The sequence below is a fragment of the Phoxinus phoxinus genome (genome assembly GCF_949152265.1).
Source record: "Phoxinus phoxinus genome assembly, chromosome: 10".
Classification (NCBI taxonomy): Eukaryota; Metazoa; Chordata; class Actinopteri; order Cypriniformes; family Leuciscidae; genus Phoxinus; species Phoxinus phoxinus.
The window spans coordinates 16828539-16852335 of NC_136885.1; the positions used below are offsets into that span (position 1 = coordinate 16828539).

At 38.9% G+C, this 23797-nt stretch overlaps 1 protein-coding gene across 2 annotated transcripts in view; it reads left to right on the plus strand.

Moving 5' to 3' along the window:
• grin2db (glutamate receptor, ionotropic, N-methyl D-aspartate 2D, b) overlaps window positions 1-23797 on the plus strand; it is a 107832-nt gene that overhangs the window by 17681 nt on the left and 66354 nt on the right. The window contains exon 1 of one of the 2 annotated variants that reach the window (XM_079626007.1): window positions 7954-8050. The exons of the other annotated variant lie outside the window; for it this stretch is intronic. The gene's annotated coding sequence lies outside the window, so the exon portion shown is untranslated. Of the gene's footprint in view, window positions 1-7953; window positions 8051-23797 lie in introns of those variants that run through there. 2 annotated transcript variants of the gene reach the window in all.

A 23797-nucleotide genomic window follows, 5' to 3' on the forward strand; every position in this document is an offset into this window, starting at 1 on the left:
TCCCATGTGTTGGCGACTGTTCAAGTGAACAAAACGGCCACTTCCTGGGAAAATTGGCGCAAAATATCTGTAATAAAAATGCAAGTTGATGCAATCAGGGAAGCCACAAAATAGGTGGGTGGAAACACAAACAAACTTTAACTGATTATTTATGACTGAATAATTTACAACATTTGTAAAGATACATTCTTACTTAAAAACATTTGTGTGTACACTGACATATATTTAAGACATAAGGAAAACGTTGCACTATAGTGGTTATATACCACATGACATTTTTTGCGTCTTTATTGAAATTTTTCTTGAAAATGGTGTCAAAGTAAAGGACTGGATTCATGAGTCGTGGATAGGGGATCAAAATATCATTAGCTCAGTTAAAACAAAACAATAGAAGTCTATGGAAATTCCCCACTATGGTGGAAAAACAAACCTGTGCGTGTGTGAATTTTATCAGAGGCGGCTGCAGGGCACTCACGTACCCCCTTGGAGTCCATGGTGCTCATCTGATTAAAGATTACCTCAAGTACAGGAGAGAGGTAATTAAGCATTACAGGAGGAAGTCTATGAAATTCCTCATCTCCCCCGCCCTCACTCAGCAGATCCAGTCCCCATTTGCAATTTAAACGCCCCCAGCAAGGCACAATAGTTTTCTGCTCTGGTTATTTTGGTTTCACTGTGAACTGCCCTGTTTTCTTTACTTAGCATAACTATGTTGTCTTCTCAAACACAATAGTTGTACAGATTTAATCCTCAAACAAAAGGAACCTGCTCAGGTTCTGATCGAATGGTAATGTCTTTCGGTTTCTGTTCTGTTCAATTGTGTTATCAGCTTAACCGGATCAGGCTAAATTAAAACCTGTCATCTTGTAGGCAACAAGATGTTATTTTAAGGAGACCAGTGGCCCGTGTGTAGTAGTTGGTATTAGTGTAGAATGGAAACTATGAAAAAGAAAACTGAGGGGGAACGAGGGAGAACTGAACACAAACTAGCCTGCTGTGCTCTGAATGAATCTGAGAGCTGGTTGAGCGACTGTGTCAGTGGAGTGTGCAGACGGTTTTGATCTTTATTTACAATGTACTCTTTACACCAATGACACTACTACAATGACTCTACATCTGTTGCTCTCATTCCTAGGATTTTGTAGGGCAAAGGATAGATTAATAGTAGAGATCAGCAGGACAAAGTCAATATTTATGTAATGGGTTTCCTTTCTGTGTGTTTTTAAAAATATATTTTTTACTATAAAATACTAAAATTGCCGCAGGTCATAAGGGTCTTGTTTGTTTGCATTCCAGCACTGGATTACTATTATGATCCATAATGAAATGAAACCTGTTTGACAATTGTAAACTCTCTCTCAGTATTACTTACACTCTTGCAAAAATGCAAATGAATCTTCTGAACTGTCATTTCTTTTGCAATGCTCCAGCTTTCCAATATAATGTAACCAAGCAGGTTATATGTGTTTTTCATTATTATTATTATTTTTATTGATAGTTTAGAACCGTGGGGTGGCACTCAGAGTGTAGCGGAGACTTGGTTCTGTCTTGGTTAACTTGTTGTTGATTAGACTAAGAGATTTGTGCATTTTGAAAATGTTGCATTGATGTAGTCAGTTCAATCAGTCAACTTATCCCTTGTTTTCTTGAAAATAATTCAAGGTTACATTGAGGCGCGTACAATTGCGCTTTACAATCATGAAAAGTGAACGAGGCCAAAGATTGAGAATAAATGTAAAGCTTATCATTTAATAAAAGCATGTACAATAATTTGTGTTGAGCTGTTAAACTGTTAAAATAATTTTACAGCCATTTCAGCAATGCAGGTTTGAGAGGTGGCGCCTAGTGGTCGACCGATATATCGCCAAGGCCGATAAGTTTTTCTGATTGGCCGATGTGTTTAAAGTGGGACTTTTATTTTGACGGTGCTTCAGACTTTTATTTTGACGGGCGGCGATGAGAACACCAGCGGATGAGAAGAGAACGGCAGCGCCTGATCACACAGCGCTCACACACATTCTCCTAATTCTTCATTAGTTCACGATCTCGGTCAGTCATATCTAATACTTTGTTTGACAGAACTGGTACAAAAAGTAAAGCGTTTGCTTTTATATTATTTGTAACAGAAAAGGCAAACAATCAGGCTAAAATGCCGTAATGTTGTCAGCAGCCATATCACCCTGTAGCCCAAGATTGGTTGCCTACTGAAGCTAAGCGGGGCTGAGCCTGGTTAGTACTTGGATGGGAGACCTCCTGAGAAAACCAGGTTGCTGCTGGGAGAGGTGTTAGTGTGGCCAGCAGGGGGCGCTTACCCTGTGGTCTGTGCGGGTCCTAACGCCCCAGTGTAGTGATGGGGACACTATACTGACAAAGAGCGCCGTCCTTCGGATGAGACGTTAAACTGAGGTCCTGACTCTCTGTGGTCATTAAAAATCCCAGGATGTCTTTCGAAAGAGTAGGGGTGTAACCCCGGCATCCTGGCCAAATTTGCCCAGTGGCCTCCTGTTCATCATGGCCTCCTAATCATCCTCCTATATATACTAATTGGCTTCATCACTCTGTCTCCTCTCCACCAGTAAGCTGGTGTGTGGTGGGCGTTCTGGCGCAATATGGCTGCCGTCGCATCATCCAGGTGGATGCTGCACATTGGTGGTGGTTGAGGAGATTCCCCCCTTCTGTGTAAAGCGCTTTGAGTGTCCAGAAAAGCGCTATATAAATGTGATGAATTATTATTATTATTAAAATACTTTCTCGTTTGCCGTCAACATTCAGAAAATGCGCATCTACATAATTTAAACAAATCTCTGAATATCTAATAAACATTTCATTTCACAAACCTTGCAGATTTAATCGAATCTGTGATATCTTGTGAAGTGTGCATGTGTAGCGTAGCCTGCATAAACGTGTTACTGCGAGTGACGGTCGGTCCGTGTGAAGTGTGTGAATGCGGACAGAAGATCAGCTTCACAGGAGACGCGATCGAATTTTTTTTTATCCTTAATTTTAAAATATGATGTGCTTTATCCAGTTGCCCAATGTGTCATTCATATCGTTTTCACTGTGTGCTGTATGTAAAATTAGCGTTACCTTGTCTTTATTTGAAAAAAAAAATAAGATTACCAGTGCACACGAAATTTCTAGATTTCTAGAGTGTCCTGTTACAGTGTTTACTTCCTTTTTATTCACATGTTCATGTTTTTAAACAATACTTTATTTGTGAAAAATAGTGTAATAGGATTGCAGATTCAAGAAGTTGCCATCTAAAGTATAAACATGTTTATTTTAAAGATTTTAAAAGCCCTTCTAGGGACGGACATTGCAAATTAGCCTTGGCTATAAATGTTGTAGTGTGGTACAGTACATGTTTATTGTTCACACGTGTCCCTATTAAATAAAATTAAAATTAAAATTGTTTTCTAATTTATTAAATTAAATATAAAGTATATATATATAAATAAAATATCGGCTTTATATTGGCCATCGGCCACCCTGCTCTCGAGGATATCGGTATCGGCATCGGCCATTAAAAAAAAAAAATATCGGTCGACCACTAGTGGTGCCCGACCAAATCTCGCACGAATCACGACTTGCTTTACGGCACAAAATATACAATTATGCAGTAGCCTAATATTTGTATGAAATCGTGAAACTACCTGGTCAGTAGACATCTTCGGAGTCGATCTTTGCCTGTTCGATGTCCGAAGCTTCCTTCCTACTGAACAGGTAAAGGTACACAGGGGGGAGGGGATCAGGCTGCGAGAGCAGAGACGGCTCTGGGTGAGTGGTATTTACGACAGTAATGTTAAATACAAGTACTCCACAGCGACTCTAGGGGTCACTGTTTGACAAAAACGGAAATCTTGCATAGTGTGCCTTTAGGTAAGAGCGAGAATTGGACCTTAATCTAATGTGTGACAATGCTTAACTAGCTTAACTAGTACTGAACCCAGAATATTCCTTAAACATAAACCAGAGTGGATAGAACAATGTTCACTTCATAATGGCTGAGGCTCTGCATCTTTAGACCGCTATAGAGTACTGATTGGTTGGGACTTTTAACTGATATATCTGAGAACTTGGCACACACTGGGATAAAGCCCAAACCCCTGGTGTTCTGGATGATGAAGGGCTTTCCAATCTTCTCATCGAATCTCTATCCGACCCTGTCGAATACCTCTCGAGAAAGAAGGATCTTGAAACATGCGGCATCATGCCATCATTATCCGTGGCTGAAGCTGTTCGTTGAGAGTAATACTGTTTAAATGGAATCACAAGTGATCAGAGAAATGACCGCGGGGACTGAAGGCTCTTGTGGCTTCCATCAGCTCTTTTTGAACCCTCTGACTATACTGTACCAACACAAGCGATGAGTCTTAAAGAATTATTCATACAAAGTCTTTAGATATTCACAAATGTGGATACTTGAAAAACGGTGATGTACATTTGCGCTTGTTGCGATAATTAGCTTGGGATTACAATGGCCATCATTTACCGCCTGTGACGTTCTGTAGCTTTTTATTTCTTTGCTGAAAGCCTAATTTTGAGTCTACGTTTAACAGGCCCAGTCAAAGACAGAGTTCAGTGAGAGGGGGGGGATATCTTTAAGAGGAACAAAATTTATTCAAGAAATGAAACGTAGCGGATTTGAACGGAGCCGTTCTGCGAGGGCACCGTAAAGGATTAGCCCTATTCTTCTCAGAAGGTCGCTGACAGCTATTGCGCAAAAGTACTTGGTTATTTTCTATTACAGCTAGGACTGAGAAGAAATTCAATCGTCGCCGAGGTCTCCCAGTGCGAAAGGAAAGTCTGTGTGGCACTGCTGAATAGGGCTCTCACTCTCTCCATATTCCCTCAGGCAGTCTCTCTCTTTAGTTCTCCTATTAGTTTCTTCTGCACTTCTCCCTCACGTCTCCTTGTTTTATCCGACACTAATGCCAGATGCCATGTCGTAGTCCGTATTAATATCCCAAGGCCTGTACGAACCTTCAATATGATTCCTATAAGGCCCAGTGCGTGCCTCTGGGACTGCTGCTCAATTCCTCCATCTACTATTTACTTGATTAAATGGGATTTTTCTTTATCAACTCTAATCAGACTTTGCGAGGAGTCGAAGAGAGAATGAAAGAAACGCCTACAGAGAGAGAAAAAGAGGAACTGAGAGCGAGGGCAGGAGGGAGCGTAGCCTTTGCATTCCCCAATCTGATTTGATGGGATTTACTTGTGACTATCAATGTTTACTCATCTGTTGTGCTCTGAGCTGTAACTCAAACAACAGGACACGTATACAAAGAGTGAGACCAATAGAGAGAAAGAGGGTGAAAAGGGTGAGAACATAAATTCCACCGAATGAAACTTGTTAACATGCCCCCACTTCAAAATCACACTTAGTCACTTTGACAGTTTATGTTGCGAACCATTCAACTGACATCTGTCGCTGGCCAATGAGATTCAGACTGATGATTGATGTGTGGGTTTGTGCAACCTGACAACTACAACACTGGTTCCCTTGTTCTCTCACAAAAATCATTGTTATGACCTGGGTAGATTGAACCAGTCCATTTGTATGAAAAAAATAAACAATGATTCTGTTATGATTTACTCACCCCCATATTGTTCCAAATCTGTATGGCTTGCCGCCTTCTGTGAAAAAAAAAAAAAAAAAAATCAGCTTAATTTTCAATGGGGTTTAATACAACATTGACACCCTTGAATTTCATTGGCCTTTCCACAGAAGAAAGTCATGTTTAAAACATTATGAGGTTAATTATAATCATAATGGAACTTTTATATTTGGTTGAACACTCACTTTAAATTGGGATGTAAAGTTTACACTTGGGGCTTAGTAACTGGTAAGTTTGTAACTGTACTTTATTTGGTTGCACCATGTAGTCTTGTAAGCATTTATATATATATATATAATTATAGATCTATATGTGAACATTTTTTTTTTTTTTTTACCTTCTAATGTTTAATCAAAATGTTATATTGGGACCTTCCAGTAAAAATGACAGAATTCTCTCTACTAGTGACGTATTCAGGACTTTTGAATGCGACGCCCACGTCTCAAAATCAAATCCGCAACCGGTGCAAATAAGTCCTCTCCAATCTTTTATTTATTTATTTTTATTTTTATAAATCTAGCTATACTCTGATATCAAATGTGTCACAATACAGAAGGAAAGATCTGTCCCTACTTCCATTTTATCATTAATTGACAGTTCACCCAAAAATGGAAAACTCTGTCATCGTTTATACTCACTGGCCCTCATGTCATTCAAAACTATATATTTTTTTATCTATAACTTAATTTTTATCTGTAACTGTAAGGGAAGACTTGGCTACGGTCGTAAGCAAAAAGGAAATGAATGTGTTGCATAATATGAAATGTACGTTTATTTGTCAAGTAGACCTTATGCACCAGAGAAACAAGCGCACAGCCATATTTTGAATTTTGTTTGAACTTTAAGTTGCTTGTTCATCATATAACTTACAACTGGCCTGATGTGTTCTTTTAAGGGCCTGATAATAATAACTAATAACTTTAAGAATGAAGCAGATATGAATGAACTTTAATTGCATTACACTCAGGCATTGAACGAGGGAGTGTTTTTGACTGTTATCCAGTACATTTTCTCTTGCACAGATATTATGCTGATGATAGATTTCTTTAGTGGAGATGAGGAAACGGTTCAGTAGTTTAGTTTATTCTTTAAAATGCTGGTTCCCAATCCCAACCCTGTTCCTGGAGGGCCCCCAACAGTACTCACTTTGGATGTCTCCCAAATCAAACACACATGATTAAACTCGTCAGCTCATTAGTATAGTAGGCTACTCTAAGACTTTAAATGGGTGTGATGAGGGAGACATCCAAAATGTGTAGCGTTGGGAGGGCCTCCAGGAACAGGGTTGGAAACGACTGCTTTAAATGGATGAACGGTAATGCATCAATAGCGCTGCGTCACGGTGGGATTCAGTCAGTGACCTTCTGAAAAAACATTGACCATTTATCATCAGAGCTCACTAAATGAAACACAGAGTGTCAGTATTAATCACGGGCGATTGAGTTATTGGTTTATTAATCGATTGACAAGCGACCACTTCCAGTAGACCACAGATATAAAAAGAGAGGTAAAAGATCTAACCGGTGAAATAATAAAAGCACTTAACGAAGAAGAAGAAAAAAAAATCGTATAAAATAATGTATTAACACGGTGACTGCAGCTCAAGCTACTTACTCCATCCATTTTCCCGGCATAAGCAACGGTAACTCACTCTCCAGAACACGCGCGCGCGCTCACGGTCAGTGCGTATTTCCCCCCGTCTTTGCTGTATGGAGGATACACGCGTGTCTAGTGAAACGGATGGACTGCGTGACGGACACACACCTCTCCGTTTTGCTCGGAGAAACAAAAGTGGCTACACGGCTCCATTGATTCGCAGTACGGGATGATGGGAGGGGAGAGAGACACGGACGGGGGCTGCGGGGGGCATGCAACAGAGGACTGAGTGGCTCTAGTAAATATTTATATTGCATGATGATATGCGCGAGCGAAAGGAGGAGGTGTGTGTGCGTCCGCGTGAGTGTGTGTGTGTGTGTGGAGTGGGAGAGAGAGTGAGAGGCAGAGGAAGAGACCTCGAGCCACCCAGTTATTAATATTATTCCACACCGCTAAGTTTAGCATTCAACACGTGTCGCAAGTGATGGAGAGCGAGGGAGAGAGAGAGAGGCGGGAGGCGCGCGCGCGCTCGAGAGAGGGAGGTTGACGGTTGACGGTTGCTAGGTGACGAGGCGCATATACTGAATTTTAACAAAAGAGCGGAGAGAGAGAGAGTGGGAGAAAGGAGCAAGAGAGAGAGAGAGAGAGAGAGAGGAGGGAGCGGGAGATAGGTGGAGAGAGAGAGAGCTCGCGAAAATTGAATACATGTAGAATATATATATTTCTAGGTGTATTTCCCCCGGAGAAGCCGCAAAAAGGATACCTCGAGGGGAATGATGTGAAGAGAATGGAGGGCCGAAAGGAGAGAGGGGGGACAGGCGCGTGAAAACACAGTAAGTAACAGTTTAATGAATACTGCTGTGTTTTTGCACGGACTTGACTGCGTGGAGCGAGAAGACATGGCACTGACAGTGCACCGGCGGCTCCGGGTGAGGGTAACGTTACTGGAAAAGATGGATGGCACGCGAAAGATAGATGGATACGGCCGGCGCGCGCTGGGGTTTGACCCTTCTGTCATTGCTGCACGCGCGCACATATGCCAGTGCTTATAAGCCCACTTGTTCCTCAGTGAAACGGCACATACTTAGACTTTTCTTGCTCTCTCACTGCACAGATACGCGCAGAGGTTACAGCAACACGCGAAAACGCACGCGCCTGGAAACGGCACTGAGACACGCGCAGTCTGCGGGCACAATTAGTGATTTTCATAAAAACAACAACTGTGAAGCAACTGAATATTAAAACGTGTTTAAAATGCTGCTTCGGTGCGGCTAATGATCGTGTCGATGCGCCGCGCTGTCAGGCTGCTCGTCTCCAGTTGTGTATGTAAACTGCGGATTTATCAATTTTACTGAGCACAGTTTTCAGTGTCTCACGGTGTGTGTTTGATATTCTTGGTGTTTCAGTGCCATGCAAGCTTATTTACATAGCATAGCCTATTTATTTTTTTATGTATAATCATTTAAATGGGAAGACAGTGAGTTGAAATATCTCAATACACCAATTGCTGTCGTTTTTCAAAGTCTGGCCATTTGCTTTTTAATAGTTGGGTAAGAAATCAGTGAGATTTATGAGCAGCGCTCATTATGTTAATTTCATATGAGCCCATCATAGGCCCACAGTTTTCCTCCTGCGATATGAATCAAACCGTTGGCGTTTAGATGAAGTAAAATCATTTATGTGGGGCTTCTGCTTCATATTCTGTAATAAGTTTTACTCCCTCCTTGCGCCAAACTTATTAAAGCTGTTAAGACGGAGCCTGGAGTCCTGCAGAGGGAATGTGAGGTCTTAATGTACACCAAGACAGGCCTGAGATCAGTGCTGGCATACATCATACACAGAAAACATTTTAGTTCAATTATATGTTTTAGTGTAGCAGCCTGTTGTGCAACGTGACCTTTCATAAGCTTCAAGATGTACTGATTTGCTGTCTTGAGACTCTTCACATACAGTACATACATAGCGTATCTGCTATAGGTGAGAAAAGATTATGACCTCCAAAAAAAAAGCACATTTATTGAACAAGGCATGTTGTGGATACTGGGCACGCAACACACCAAGGACCACACACACACACACACACACACACACACACACACACACACACACACACACACACACACACACACACACTGCAGTACTGTAATGCGCACAGTAATGTTAATGTGTTGCCTTCAGTGTCAATATAGCTTCACTCCAGCGGTCTGTCTTACAGCTGCTTTCCAGGCTTTACTGTAGAGGGAGGGGGAGTGCACTTATAAAGAAGGAGAAAGAGTGAAAGAATGAAAGAGTATAGAATGAAAGAAGGTGAGAGACTATAATGCACTGAAGAGGAGGATGTAGCAGAGGTGTGGATACAGATGAAGCTGGATGGGGAGGAGAAGACTCTTAGACAGAAATACAGTGAAGGATGGGGGAAAGAGAAATACAGTGCAAACAGAATGAGGGAGTGAGAAGAGGAAATGAAGGAGAGGAAGAAAGCGAGAAGAGGAATTGAATATCTGAGACTGAACATGGTTGGAGGGCTCAGACAGAAAGATGAGAGCAGCTTGAATCAACGTTTGCATTTCTCTTTTCCTCTTTCTCCTTTTTCTGTTTCAGCGCATTGATTCTTTATCTTCTCCTTTACCTTTGCTCTCTATCCTCTCTATCATTCCCTCTCTCGGGCTTTCTGGCTCTAGAGTATTGCTGCTTTTTTAACATCTCTTTTTTTCTGCTGGATCCCTCTCTTCAGCGTTTCTGTATCAGTCTCTTCATCTGATTACTTTCCTCTCTCTTTTTTTTTTGTTCACATAGCTGTGTTGATGAGTCCAGCATGCCCCAAACTGTATCCAACTCCCTCTCAGTATCCCCGTTCACTTAAATGTGACTAATTAAGGTAAAGCTCGTTAACACAGAACATCAATTAGTCTTTAACGAGATCATAGGCTGGTGTTTGAAAGAGATTACATTGCTCCCCTCTCCCCCGACTCCCCAGAGGTTAGACTGGCTCGCTATTGATAAAGGCCATTCTAATTTACATTAGACCTCAGACGCAGTTTGGGTGCTCGGGGTCAGATGGAGAAAGCACGTGGGACACCACAGTTTTTTCTGACATTCAGACCCAAATAAAGCAGCCCACCCTGTCTCACACACACAGAGCTATTGCTGCGTTAGGGCCGTTTACATTGAAAGCATTTTTTTATTTTAAAAAAATCATGATGGTGGGCAGTGGAATGACAAAAAAAAAAAAAAGGTCTAGACACATTTCTTTTAACTTCTTTTAGCTTATGGAAGCCGTTTTCCGCCACATGATAGGCTTTGATAAATCGTAATTGTGAGATAAAAAGTTAAAATTGACAAAAAGTCAAAATTATTATACTATAACTACATTTCTTTTTACTAAGAGTTTATAAGAATTTATTTTATGACATGTGTCATGAGAAATCAGAATTGACAAAAATAGTCAAAGTATGAGATAAAAAGTCAAAATGAGAAACTAAGAGATTAGTCGAAATCGACAGAAAGTCAAAATTCTGAGATGTCACAATTATGACAGTAAAAATCATCTACAATGTCATAATTTTCATTCAAGTTGTATGAAATAAAATTGATCATCATGACATGAAAAAGTCAATTTTAACAAAAAAAATCTGACTTCATTTTATTATGATTTTTGTTATTCTATTATAATGTCTTTTTTATGTTGTTTTAGGATTTATTTAGTTATTTTTATTTAATAACTATTACTTTTTATGCCTTAATAATGATTTACCAAATCATTATTTATTTGGCTAAAATTGGGATCCATAATAACTTGAGTGTCGTGTTTTTAGAATAACATCTCATTTGCAAGACGCAGCAAAAGAGTGCAATAGTCAAACATGTCTAACAAACATCTTTAAAAGCATTTTGTGTAAACGGCACGTCGGCACCTTAGTGTTATACAGCTGAGGGCAAGTGGTAGCAAAGGAGCAATGGAAGGAGGAGGAGAAGGAGGAAAATAAAAAGAAGGAGAGTGTTTCTATGAAAAGGGAAACAGAAGCGACTTTTAACAAGAAAGCCGGAAATGTTAGCATATTAAAAGGAAACGTTGACACAGAAGTGTAGCACTCAGTGGCATCCTGTTCTAATCAGCCATGAGTTTCCACAGGAAGCCGAGTCTTCCCTTTCACCCATCTCCACGGTTACCGTAACCACGGATATTTCGGTCTAACTACAACTGCGGTCCTGTACAGTTACCACGGAAATCCCTGCAAGACTTCCCTCGTTTCCATAGACAATTCACCTGACAGCTTAACGTGAGCTCGCTGACACTGTGTGAGATCACGGCGTCTCTTGATTCATTCATCTCTGATATCCAATCAAAGACGTCCATAAAATGCTATTGACAGATGTAAACTAACAATGGCTGAAAATCAAGCCAGTGTGGGCCTTGCTTTCTCCCTGAGGAGGCCTCTAGTGATAAGACAGGTATTGTGATGCTGTTTCTGTGAAGTGGAGAGGTGCAGAGATGTGTATAGCAGCTGTTGGATGAAACAAGATGAGATTCAGGGGCAGTGAAATGACACGGATAATGGTGGACCAGGCTGAGGAGGCATTTTGGGCTGTGTGTATTCAAGGTGCTGATTGATCACACTGACAGATTTCTGTTCAGTATGTTAATGGAGAAGAAGGAGGACAAGAAACATGGCTTGCTTTTACCTGACGCAGATCTAGAAAAGATAAATCTGAAATATTTTTGCTTAGAAATGGTTCACTAATGAATGAATGAGGCATTTATTTAGCGCTTTCTTATGTACTACTGTACACCCAAAGCGCTGTACAATCATATCAGGGGATTTCTCCTCAACCACCGCCATATTCACCATAAGTTTTATAACTTTTAGTTTCGCAGATGTTTTTGAAATGAACTACAGGTGCTTCGTTTTTCTCTCAGTATATGCCTAGAGTGCTCATTCCAGTTTTCTTTTAGTAGCCTCAGTTCCAGAAGTATTTTTACCATTGAGATTTCTAAAGTCTTCTTTAAAGAGTTAGTCTATAAGCTAGGAATGTTATGTAACATAACAGCTTAAAATTGTGTATTTTCAGTATGGGTGTCGTGTGTGTAATTGATGTCGTTGAGCAAAGCGCCCAGTGTCGTAACCTTATGTTACTCATTAATTGAAAAAACCCATTTAAAAAAAAACCTATAGGAAAATCCCAGGGGATCCACTGGCGAATTAGTCTTCTGGGTTTCATCCCTGAACCACTCTATAGTCGTAGTTACTTACTAATGCCTGTTACTATGCTAAAACTGTTAACAACAACAGACTTCAAAATTGAGCGCTACATTTGCACATTTTGTTACAGTGAATTACAGTTGCATAATATCTTGCGCCCGTTGATCGTGTACTTGTGCTGTTATGCCTTTAAAACAAAATGTTTGGTATACTGTAACGTATTAAATGTTGTTACAAATTTAGCTGATTTTAATATGACATAAATATATAACCAAATGTGAAAAGGATAGTTCACCACCCCCAATTGATTCATTAACTCATCCTTATGTTGTTCCAAACCTGTATGCTCCAAAGAAGACAGAAAGTCAAACAGGTTTGTAATGACTGACATGAGTACATACAATCTCTTGTTTTGAAACTAGGCCTATCCCTTACCATAAATGGTATGAAGTACATTTTCTGACACATATAAAATATTTTTCAAAAAATAAAATGTATAACTAGGGCTAGGCTATATGTGATGAAGTCAGGGCTGTGTAATAATTTGAACCAGCTGGACCAGCAATAAATCCTCGTTTTTTTTTTTTACCCCTTCAAAATACCATGTTGTGTTATTGCTGCACTTATTTGAGTTTTAATCCTCCTCACCTGTATTTTGTTTTTATTGTTTTTGAATTATGATAAATGTAGGTATGAAGTAGAAATATTCAGATTGTTTGCTCAGATTACCTGTTGAAAGTATTCACCTTCAGTCCAGTTGTGCGTGCATGTCTGTGTGAGACAGAGAAGGAGAGATAGGGAAAGACAGAGAAAGAGATTGTAAGTGTAATCAAGCATGTGATGCACAGGTGTGCATGTTGGTGCATCAGTAATGTAATGTTGCTGCAGGCCTATATGAGCAGTGCTGTTACATCCGTGCATCGCCGTCTGATTGTAACAACTGTTTGCCATGTAGTTTAAATATCATGAATTATTAATATCTTTATGTGGCTTTAGGGTCTGGCATTTCTTAATCCTATCCTGTTTACCCTTTGCACGTGTGTGTTTAGGAAGCTGCCTGCATTTAGTTTTTAAATATCTATAGATACACTGTCTAAATGATTGAAGAGAGGAGGGTGTTCTTGCGTTATTACAGCCATAATTTGCTGGTTAACTCACAGCATGGTGTGCTGAGCACGAGAGAAACTGTCTCATTGGGCAACAACTGTCATCTGTTTCAAAGAAATAGGACAACGCAAGGCTGCATTTATGAAATGATGCATTAATTTAAACTCTGTGCTACTCTGACACAGAGTTTTTTGTTTTGTTTTTGTGCTTTGTTGCCTCAGTGAAGTTTTCCCAACATCTTTCATTAAAAGTACAGGAATTATGAGCTCCCCCCCATTGCTTTGGCAGTCTCTCTCTCTCTCTCTCTCTCTCTCTCTCTCTCTCTCTCTCTCTCTCTCTCTCTCTCTCTCTCTCTCTCTCTCTCTCTCTCTCTCTCTCTCTCTCTCTCTCTCTCATCATCTCTTTCTTCCCACACGTGGTAATTAGGGGCAAGTGCACATAAGCAACCTAGAGAGATTACCTTGAGTCTAATATACATACTAATAGCATAGTACTTTGCATGCTTAATGAGCCCATCCGAAAAACTCAATACACAGTCACAAAACTGTAAGACGATGGGCTCAGTCTGGATTCTGACCAGTCGGCATTAATAAAAAACGAATATTAATCATAAATTCAATTCCCTAAGATGCTGTTGCCTTTAAAGGGATAGCTCACCCAAGAGAGATTCAAATGAGAGTTCTGTCATCATTTACTCAGTCTCATGTTGTTCCAAACCCACAATAATTTTGTTCATCTTCGAAACACTTAGGCCTATGGTTTTTATGGATACCAGAGAAATTTCTGTCCCACAAACTTTCAAGCTTCAAAAAGTTTGTAAAGACTATATTGGCAGTGGCTCAGTTGTTCATGTAGGTTGTCTACAAACTGGAAGGTTGGTGGTTCAATCCCCGGTTCCACCTGACCAAGTGTCGAGGTGTCCATGAGTAAGACACATAACCCCAGCTGCTCCCGACGAGCTGGATGGCGCCTTGCATGGCTGACACCGCCGTCGGTGTATGAATGGGTGAATGTGAGGCAACATGTAAAGTGCTTTGGTGGCCATTGGGTCTGTGAAAGCGCTATATAAATGCAGTCCATTTACCATTTTTTACCATATATATATATATAGGCCTATATTAATAAACATTGTTTATATACCAATAAACATTGATCAATGCACATACATATCCTTGTGAAAAATAAATATATTTTAGCATACTATTTTGTAATGGAGAACTAATTACTGAAAAAAATACACTTTAAAACAGGGGTATTCAATTTAAGTTCCAAGAGGTCCGGTCTCTATATACTTTGTAAAAGAAAAACTCTTAAACACTCAAAATAGTCTTCAAAGATGACTTTTGATGAAATGAAGATGAGAATCTTGAGTCCTGAGTATTTTGATGTCTGATATTTTTGATGTCTGCCAAAAAAGTAAATATTTCTTCCAATTGAAAATGAACATTAAAAGTGTATTAAAATAGTCCATGTGACTAGGTTCAACCTTAATTTTATGAGGCGACGAGAATACATTTTGGACGAAAAAAACTAATGCTAAATTCTAAAATTCTAATGCTTTTCGCATTGTAAATACAGCGATTCCGGGTTCAATGTCTGAACACCGGAATTAATATTGACAAAATATGGATTTCTGCAGTCCATTTAAAAATGTCTAATTAATTTGAATTAATTAATAAAAAATAAAAAAAGGTTTTGAATGAATCATTACTTTGAATGAATGAACGATTAACACAGAAATATAGCCTAGTGTGCGGTTCAAAACTGCTTTCTCTGGGTCAGTGGCAGCGCAAACACCGATTTGAATGTTCCGGTAGGATTTTGTCAAAGGTTTATGTGAAAAAAGGTTGCATGTGTGTTTGAATCGCGATCTTTTAGCGATTAATCGTGCAGCCTCTAGTGAGAACTGATGGATTTGGAATGTTATAAAAGCAACATTTATTTTTTTATTCATTTATACATTATAGGCGTTTGTATTACTCAACAGGTAAGGTATTTTTTTGGAGAGTAAACGAAAGTTGGCACACTGCCACTGCTGCTCCCAAAGAATCAATTTATTGAACAATCTATTGAGATGATTCTGTGGAAGCAGCAGTGACAGTGCGCTGACTTTTGTTTACTCTCTAGTGAAGTGCTTGATCTGATCGCGCACCTGTCTAAAGTTTTCTGGATGTGTGCATACTAGCCTACTACTTCGAATAAGGTATTTTATTGAACAGAAAAATTGCCATATGTAGCTCTTTAACAGTTCATTGTAAAGGATTATCTATTGTAAAGGGTCATTTTATTTTGGTTGTAGTGCTGTGCTGGAATGTATTTTCAAGGATGTACCGTGACTATTAATGGGGAGAGCTAACGTCTTCAGCTAATCAGATTGAGATCTTTTCCATCTAAACTATAGATGGACATATACAGTAGATCTACTATAGATATAAACTATCTCTTATGGTAGTAAACGTTTTATGAGCTGTAGGATCACTTTTTTTAGTCATGAGAAATAACCATATGCATCATAAAGTCACAGAGCAAAAATGAATGCAGTTTTGATTTTTTAACTGCTAGCGGCCTAAAAGTTACATAGTGTACCTTTAAAATAGATTACCATTAAATGTAATATTGAACAACACACTTAAAACTAAAATGAAGTGCTTTACATGTGCTTTTAGTATGTTATTAAATACAGAATAATAAGAACAAACATTAAGGTCTGTTCAAGAAAGTACGGTTGTTTTTTCATGTTTACTGTATTTGATGTGCTCTGTTTGTGTTGTTCAATGTTGAATGATATGTGAATAAATTCAATCATCATAATAAAGCAATTGTGTCTCCTCAGGATTAAAGTTAAACGGTTTGATTCATAGTTGCCTTGATTCATTACTTTTATGATGTCATTATGAACTTTTTGAACTGCCAAATTTTTGGTGTAATGGTTCTTGGAAGGGCAGAAATCTATCAGGTTTATAAAAAAATAAAATATCTTAATTTTTGTTTTTAGGATGAACCAAAGTCACAACATGAGGGTGAGGTAATGACAGAATTTTCATTTTTGGCCAAACTATCCATTTAACATTTATTTTGTAATTTTCCCCTTTATTTACTAAGTGTCAGTGATGATTTTGAATTCCACTCACGTCTCCTTGTTTCTTCATTAACGATTCACGACACCTTGTAACATGCAAGCAAACAGACATTTCCACAACAGCACAAATGACCCAATAATGCCACATGGCGGAAGTCGTGTTACCTGTAAAACAATCCAAACCGTGCATGTTTCATAGCAATCGTGTCAAAGATTGAAAGTCTACGACAGGCTTTTTGTCATGTTAACAACATTCCCATTGACCTTTAATAATGACCATGTCAAACAAAGAGTCACGGCGCTTGCACAGTGAAGGGCAGCTGAGGCCAATAACACGACCATTTCCGATTACATTTACATTTATTTTCTTGGCAGACGCTCTTCTACCAAAGTGATTTGCAAGAGGCTGCGTGCGTTGCATTGCTGCAAACCGCAGCATGTTTGTGTGTTGTCTGTGCAATGGAGTACTGGGGTGCACACAAGTGTAAGTGTCATTGTGCCATGTGAGCACATGTGCTCCCTATCACCAATTTTATAATGTATGTCTGTGTGCGAGCGCGTGTGTGTGGTCGCCCTGCGCATCTGTGCCTGAAATTACATGTTAGTGGGTAAAGCCAAGTGTTCTCGTGTGTGTGTGTGTGTGTGTGTGTGTGTGTGTGTTTGTGTGTGTGTGTGTGTTGAGGCGGGCACAGGAGGAAGCTGACAGCTGTGAGAGTGTATCAGTGTCCATGAAGATTGTGTTGATGTGCACAGTGTGTATCCGGCTTCTTTTCTGGCACCCGGTGTGTGTGAGGACTGGCCAGATGTGGTGTGAAAGCATGTGTGTGTGACTTATTGAGAGAGTGTAATTTGATGCGTGTCCTTATTTCCAATCCAAGTTGTCGTTGCGGATATGTAGACGAAACTTCACAAACAATTTGGTCTGTTTTAAGAGTGCAGGTTAGTTCCGTCGAGTCTCTGTTTGTGGATCAGTTCACACGAGTGAAACAACCGTGCCATTTATTTAAAGTGCATTTTTATATTGGTCTAATAGAAAAGCATGGTTTTCAGTTTAAACTTACTTGCATAAAAAACTATTTTTTCACTTGTTACCAGAGTGTAATGTGTAGAGCACATAGTGGCTAGCTTTACTTTTATAAATTTGTATTAATTGTATTTTATTAATTTATACATTTTTGGTACATAACAGAAAACATGACACATACTTTTAAAAAGACATAGGCCTAGCCTAACATTATAAAAAGAACTTCAAAATACCTTTTTTAATAAAGTAAACTAAATTAAACATCGTCTAACAAAATGTTTAATGTTATTATTTAGCTTTTGTTTATGGTGAAATTAAGTTAAGTAAAAAGCCCCAACATTTTATATTGATAAATTATATTTATATACATACATTAAGTAACATTTTGGCTTATGTCTAAAGAAAATACATCAAGTATAATCTTTTCTAATAGAAATGGAAAATAAATATTTTTTTATTTAATATTAAATCAAAATTTAAGATTTGAAACTAAATAATAAATATAATTTGATAAACTAATTCATTTTGCTGTAACAAATTATAGAGTATTTTTCTAAGTATATATTTTTTTTTCAGTGTATGACTACACACATTGTTTTACTATGTGTGTGTTGAGTGTTATTATGCAGCTGTCGTCAGTGAAGCTCCCTCCTCACAGCGGTGTGTGTCTGAGAGGTGTGAGGAGGGATGCTTTAAGTCTGCTGGCTTTCAGCTCGAGCTCTCCTCCTCCTTCATCTCCTCTCATCAGCACCTCCCACTCATCCTGTGCCACTCCACTGGCTCCCAATCCTTTCTCTCCCCACCGCACTGACCAGATAGGAGCTCTACATTCACTTTGGCTCATGTTGAACTGTAACCGCCTTTCATTTTTGGATGCTCATCAGATGCTTCATTAGATTTTTTGAAAGACTTCATTCTCGATTTGCCAAAAATGTAAAACAATATGCTTGTTTGGGCTGCCCGCTGAATAAAACCACATAGCGAAACATGACAATCATTTGATTTTGTGATAATCATCAATTTAAAAAATAAAAATAAAAATAAAACTAATTGCATCATAGATTAATGACTGGGTCAATGACATGTGTCCAATGTAAGAGTGTCTATGATAAATGTAAGGAATAATAAGTAATATATTAGTAAATATATACATTTTGTATAATAAATATAAAATAATTAGTTTGTTGGTTTCATATTGTTTTGAAAAACGATTATACAATTTTCAAGAAAAGTTTAATTTATTTACTCTTAAAAATATAACCTACTAGGCTATAGTATATAGCTGTGGAAAAATATAAGGAGAACTCTGCAAAATTATCAATATATAGCCTATATATATTGTAGGCCTATAAATTACAAATCATGAATTATTCATAGTTTTTGGGGGAGTCGCACCACATGACAATTTATAACTTGAACGTGTCTGCCTTGTCATAAAAAGGTCAAATTATTTGATATTTTAATATACTTATTGACAATCATGAGGGTCATCACATGTTGCTTGGTTGCACTACAGTTCTTGACTTTGATTTACAAAAGTTTTTCAAATACAGTACCTAGATAGCACTAAGGAGGCTTTGTGAAAATATTTTTTTCTAAGAAATAATAATAGAAATATGTAAAACTACTTAAGGTTTTAATATTAAGATTTTGTTTCAGTGAGGGTACTTTTCTTAATTAAGACATCAGGACAGTTATATCGGCCCAACATTTTTTTACTTTTTGCAATTATGAAATTGCAAACATGCTCATCATAGACAATGTGTATTCTAGTCAATGCCATTGCATTTTTAATGAGTAGTATTGGAGGTCATTTAAAGACCAGACAAAAAATAGAGTGTTGCATCGTTGACCTGACTGTTATGATATCATTGCATCTAAATCTGTGTGTTTTTGCTGGATAATGGTCTTTTAGCGCTCAGCGAAGAGGCCACTCTCCCTGATGGATTGCATCTCCTGGCTTGCTTATTTCCCCCCGCTCTCAGGAAGTCGGGTCTCTTTCTCCAGGGCAATTTCCACTTTAAATCTCAATCATATTCAAATGGTAGAGTGGCACAACACAGGGCAACTGTTTTTTTTTTATATATATATTTTTTTTACTAAACCCCCCAACCAAGTTAATGAGGTTTTTCAGGTTTTTTTTAAATGAAACTGTGCGATTAATCTAGGCAACCAATGAATAGCTAATGCTCATGGTAGGTAGTCAATTATCTGTGGATAGAGGCAGGAGGAGGCCATTCCTGGTCATTTATAATTAAATTTTAGTTAAGAGTCGGTTTGAGTGCCCTGTATCTTTGGAGGAGCTTTGATTCAACAGCTGAAGCTTGACTTACACGCATCATTTACCGCTGTTGTTTAGTGCTAACAATCTTTTAAAGCTGCAATAAATCAGCTTTTCTAGTTAAATCCACCTGTACAAGGAAAAAGGAAATTCAACGACCAACACTTGTTAAAGAAATCCATATCCTGCCTTGAGGTGCTCAGATTCTTTGTGGATTTTATACAGAAGCTAGGATCTTGTGAGGACTGGTGGTGTTATAGAAGGTGAAGTTGGATCTTAGGGCAGACGCTGCCCAAGGGCTCATAGATTTTGGATGGTGTATGATCCAAGTTGACTCACGGCATTTCCCTTGGTGTGTCCTTAGAACGGATCTAATCCTTAAAACACTCCATTGTGCTTGACAGAAAGGCAGGATGCAGGATCTCAGTGGGCCCTGGAAGCTTAAGGGATGTGCTGGTTGAGCCAACCCCAGACAGGGCATCATGTAGAGACCGCCACAGAGGTTTGTGGCGCTGAACTCCTACTCGAGGGTACTCGGAGCCAGCTGCTGGCTGGTAGCAGTGTCCAGGAGCCCATTCATCAATGCAGAGCCTCTGAATAGCAGCCAAATATTCAACCTAGGCTCAATGGAAAAATGTGCCTCTACCTACATTTTTGCAAAACTCCAAAAATGTACCTATACTGCACATATGCAATCCACTGCAGTTTCCTGCTAAAATTACCACTAGTGGCAGTTTAAGTTATGACACATGCAACTTTTAATCCTTTTCACACAAATTATGATTACGTGGGCAGATTATAAATTAATAAAGACTTAGTTTCATGCACTTCCTTGCACAATATTATTTTGTGACCTCAAAACACTTTTACCATATTGCATGATTTTTAAACTATAGGCCTACATGTTGACATTTGCATCACATTAAAGGTGCCGAAGGTGATTCTTTACAGATTTTTTTTTTGTTATTTAAAAGTCTCCTCATATTCTAATAGCAATAATTTTGATAAGCGGTCTAAACTGGGATGGAAATTAACTTTTTTGTCCACCTGCCACTGTGGCTGTTGGATTCCAAAATCTACCAGCCACTCAAAGTTTTTACCAGCCACTTTCTTGTTTTTAACCGACAATGTGTAACTGCATGTGAAAAATTAATATTACAAGATCTACAATACTTAAGCCGTTTATTCCATAGGGTAAAATCTCAAGATGTGCCTCCTCTAAAAGTGTCCGGGTGAAACTGCATGCTACTTTTATTTACCCGCCACAGTGGCTGGTAGGTGAAGCGAGTTTACCAGCCACAACACAAAATCACCAGCATTTGGCTTGTGCTAATTTCCATCCCTGGGTCTAAATGTATTTTTATAAATATATGTAGTTTGTGGAAGGCGTAGGGCCATACAATGTTTGTTCAATCGTTGCGTTTGGTCCGAACGGTCCTATAGCATTTGTTCCCTGTCAGTCAACCACAAATCACTGCGCAGGCTGTTCACGCAGACATACTACAGTACGCCATCAGTGCAAGCTGGGCAGACAGAGCGAGAATGGCAGGCAAGCAGCAACAACCTAACTTTCCTTTTAAACCGACAACAAGTGGCACTGGCAAAGGATCGTTTTCCCAGATGTCCTACAGCACCTTTAACCATGAGTCGCTATAAAAGAGCTCAAAAGACTTGTGGAAGCGAGCTAAAATTGCATGGTTGCTGGTTGCCTTTATCCCTTTACTTTTGTGACACTGTGAGTAAGGTTTAGGGTAGGGTTTAGGTGGTACATTTTTTTTTTATGTGATAGAGCATTAACCCTTTAGCGCCACTCACCGGACATTTAATTTCCAAACTGATTGCATGATACACAATATGCAACAACCAATGTAATAAAATAAAATTGCCAGATTCACGTTTATCTATTCAGATAAAACTGAACACATTTTTAGAGCCACTCATGCAACATTTCAATTTGAAAGTGTTGCATAATGTGCAAGAAGCAGTGTAATATAATTTTGCATAAATGTTGCTACAGGCATGCTTTTTCAATGAGCCTGGGTTGTAAAATGTTGGATACCATAGTTGGTGAAAATTGGGCGGAGACATGGCATGATGTTGTTTGAGTGCCTGTTTAAAAAAAAAATCGAGTGTAAGGATGTTTCATAAGGTAAATAAAGCAAGGTGAATTAGGAGCATCGTTCTTTTGTAAATGCAGTAAATGAATGACAGGGGATCTATTTTATTAGAATGGCTTGTGAAATTGTTCTTTCCATATGGACGAGAAACTTGTTTTCTCAGCATGGATAAATTGGGCAAATTAATGTCTTTGGCTTAGCTTGTTACAGTATGTTAATTGAGGCCATGGGGGTTGTTTTTAGTGAATGGAAGTTATTAGGGTGCTGATTTATGAATGGGAGGATTCAAAGGTGTTTCTTTGTTTTGTGAATGGGGACAGAGCAGCCCGTTGGATCGAATCGACTCAGCATAACCGCGAAAATGTGCGCGTTTGAGGCAGAGGCACGGTGTGATCAGCTGGCACGCTACACAAGAACATAGTGTTCTTCAACCTTTAAAGCAGTTCAGGGCCTCCAAACAGAAGGCAGAAAGAGAGTGGGAAAATGTGAGTGAGTGTGAGAGAGAAAGTGAGCAAAAATGCTGCATAGAGGGCTGTGTGGAAAGGCCAGCTCAAAAATTTCTCATTTCAGCTCTCAGGTTTTCCAGAATGAATTGAGAAAAATGATTCACACTGAGAGGTTTTTTTTTTTCCTATAATGTTGTTCTTGTTTATTTGTTCAGATGTGGCTGCTGTTTCAAACATCTCTGCTTCCTGCCTTCATCAGTGAAATAAATTACGAGATAATGAGAAAGAGGCTGCCATCGAGGCTCTGCTATTTCTGACAGTGAATGTTGTGCTGGTTTTGAGTCACAATGAAGGAAAGTGGAAGGGTTATTATTATTTAAGACCAATATCAACATTCGTAAGATTTCTTGTTTTCAGGACAAAAAAAAAGAAGTATGTGTCAACTGGCTGCTCATTTTTCATCTATTTGTATTGAATATATTTGATGTAGACACAGGCGGTTCCAAACCCTACTCTGTCCGAAATTGCATAGTCAATTTAATGAAGAACTTACTGCATCTGTAATGTTATGAATGTGTGTAGTGAAATCCAGACCCGCCATGTTGGCTCTGTCGTTATCTATGGTGTTGCTTCTCTTGCCATTCTTCTCCTGCGGCCTTATGGGATGGTAAAATATCAAATCATGTCAGAATTAGTAGGTCAAATATTTTCACCTACTGTTTTTTGAATACTACTGTATGGAATGGGGTTGTCAAACGAACTAGTGCCACCAGTAACAATCGGTAAAAATAAAGTTGATGGTACCATCATTTCTGCAGTACGGAGTATATTCGGTACCCGCTGATAGACGCTGCTTTCAAACGCTCACTTTCGTGTTTGTTTGAGTGCTCTCTGTGAGTCATAGATTTCTGTTTACAGAGTGTTTTACAAGCGTTGAGAGTTGTAGCCAATCACAATAATGTGTTATTATTATATGTGTATAACAGAGATGGGACCAAGTCACACATGTGCAAGTCTCAAGTCTTAACCTTCAAGTCTCAAGTAGCCTAAGTCCCAAGTATTTTTTTCTTGGGGAAGTCAAGTCAAGCCTATGCGCACATCTTGTCGGTTATTGGTTGGAACACTTTATTTTGCCTTTGAGTGGTTGGTTAACACTTGTTGGTAGCAATTGTTTTTTGTGTACAGATCTCGGAGCCTAGGCTGCCTACAGAGACGCGTTTTTTTGACGGCCTGCTCATGGGGCGGGCATCTAGCGGATCGCTAGGAAAGATTAGATGAATATGATTATTTATGTTTGGGCTTTTTTTGGGCCTGAAATCGCTGAT